The sequence below is a fragment of the Mobula hypostoma genome, chromosome X1, assembly GCF_963921235.1.
Source record: "Mobula hypostoma chromosome X1, sMobHyp1.1, whole genome shotgun sequence".
NCBI lineage: Eukaryota > Metazoa > Chordata > Chondrichthyes > Myliobatiformes > Myliobatidae > Mobula > Mobula hypostoma.
The window spans coordinates 39,175,106-39,177,753 of NC_086128.1; positions in this window are offsets into that span (position 1 = coordinate 39,175,106).

Consider the following 2,648-nt stretch of genomic DNA (forward strand, 5'->3'; position numbering starts at 1 on the left):
AAAAGGTGCAGAAGTTTGCAAACTCAGCCAGTTCCACCACGGGCACTCGCCTCCCCAGCGTCGAAGAAATCTTCTAAAGGTAATGCCTCAAAAAGGCACTATCCATCATTGCGGACCCCCACCACCCAGGGCATGTGCTCTTCTCATTGCTGCCATCAAAGAGGAGGTACAGGAGCCTGAGGCACACACTCAATGTTTGAGGAACAGCTTCTTCTCCTCCACCGACAGATTTCTCAACGGGAAATTAACCCATGAACACTACCTTGCTATTTTTGTTCTACTTATTTGATTTTTAAAATATGTATGTTTCTTATCGTATTTTTTAGCATAGTTTATGTATTGCAATGTACTGCTGCCACAAAACAGCAAACTGCATGCCATTCAATGATAACAAACCTGATCTTGTTTCTGATTCTGATTCTAATTCTGATCCTGGACAGATCAGTATGTCCTACGGGTGTCACACGCCAATATCCCTACCATCCCTAACTCAGAAATTTCAGAGAAGTGTTTTACTTTGAAATGATGTGTGGACACTACATTCAAACAAGGTGAGGAGGCTGGGATCCAACACATCAGTAGATTTATCCTTGGCCAATTATAACAATTTACAACCAAGAAATTGCAATGATTGAAAAGATCTGGTCTGGCTTTTGACGTATTACTGCGACTTGTCATCTTTTTGTTAGTTGCGGATTTCAGGATCAGGTCACTATGTATATGAGAGATTTAGGGTGCTTGATACTACAATTACTAGTGGAGGTCTGGATTTCAGAGCATTGTGATATCGTGCTGTTAATAGGTAGCTGTCAGCTATGTTGGATGGAACTATTTCTATCCAACATGGAGCCTATTTTCTAGGTATCGACAAATATTGATGATTGGCCAGCAACTTGTCAGCTCATCCTATACACACAAACAAGCAAACAATTGCTACATTGATAGCTTCAGCTGAACTTACAAATGCCTATTGTTCAGTAGCTTAGAAATTCATTCCTGGTTGTGTGAAGGTATTGGGTTTGCTGACTGTGAAGTCCTAAATTCAAACCTTAAGTCCCATCAGATATTACTTTCACTAAAGGGAGATTATACAATAACTACCCAATCTTCAAATACCAAATTACTTACCTAGTTTACATGAGTTTAGCTGTCACTCCCCAATATTCCAGAGGTGGGTCCCCTCTCCCTACTAAGGAGAAGATACTTCCAGCTAACAAAGTAGTTTAAAACAAAGTTCATTTATTTTCAGTGATACATGTTTAAATCCAAACAACGTTCTTAAAACACATTTAAAACTCACAGATGATTTCTATCCATAAAACATTTCTAAATTACAAACCATTTTTAAAACATAAAGGATTTACAAATCGCAGATACAGTTCTCATAAACTGAAAAGACATACCAATGATGCAGATGAATGAGTCTTCCATCCCAGAAATTGAAGTAAGAGGAAAGGACCTGAGTTCCCCATCTTCCTATCATTCTTCCTGAAGTTCTTCAACCACTCCTAATAAGCCTGAACAGGTCTCTACATTTATACTCGTTTTCTACCACTTGGGTAACTTCACACACATATATTTCCCCAGATACCCTTTTAACACCAGATAAAAGCATCTTGGATTAAGTAAGTCTCAGCTTAATGTTCATGGTTCACAATTAATGCTGTAAAGCTACAATGCCTTGAAAAAGTATTCAGCCCCCAACTCTTTGTTCACATAAATGAGTATTCCAACCAGGGGTTTTGATCAATTTAGCTGAGTAATTTTACTTGTGAATCACATGTTCCTTTTTTCACAATCGAGCCTAAAAAACAGGGAAAATTGTAAAGCATGAAAAACTAAAAATTCAAAAGCTGTAATATCAGCAATGCAAAAGTATTCACCCCCCCCCTTTGCTTTAGTATATATTTGAACGACCTCTAGCAGTAGTTCTTTGAATAAGTTTCTATTAGCTTTGCACAATGTGGTGGAGCAAGATTTGTCCATTCCTCCTTGCAAAATTACTCAAGCTGTGCCCGGTTAATTGGGGAACGGTGGTGGACAGCAATCTTGAGGTCTTGCCAGAGGTCTTCGATCGGGTTAAGGTCAGGACTCTGCCAGGGCCACTCAAGGACATCAATTTCCTTCATTTGAAGCCACTCCATGGTTGCACTGGCAGTGTGCTTTGGATCGTTGTCCTGCTGAAGGACTAACTTCCTCTCCAGTTTAAGCTTTCTGGCAGCAAGCTTTGCAAAACATGAGAAAGAGGCCTGGGAAGCGAATATTCATTGCAGTTGACAGTGGCAAATATGCTTTATGATTGCATCAGAGCACTGCACAAATTGATTCTATTGAAATCAGTAGAATGAGTTTCAGAGGCCAACCACCATGCAACTGGGTTCAGTTCTATCAAATAGGAATGAATTTTTGTTTATTGGTGATGATTCTTTAAGTAAATCAGCAAATAGGTGTGACAGATTCAACAGTGCTAAGAATTCTGGTATGTTACAGGTATACCTCAAATACAAAATGACTATTAGTATAAAGAACAAAAGACAAATATATTGCAGATGATGTTAGAATAGTCCTGTAAAAATGAGTACTTTAGCGATAAAGGTTAGTAGGTACAAATTAATGTTGGTTGTAGCTAATGTGCAGTATCGCATTGT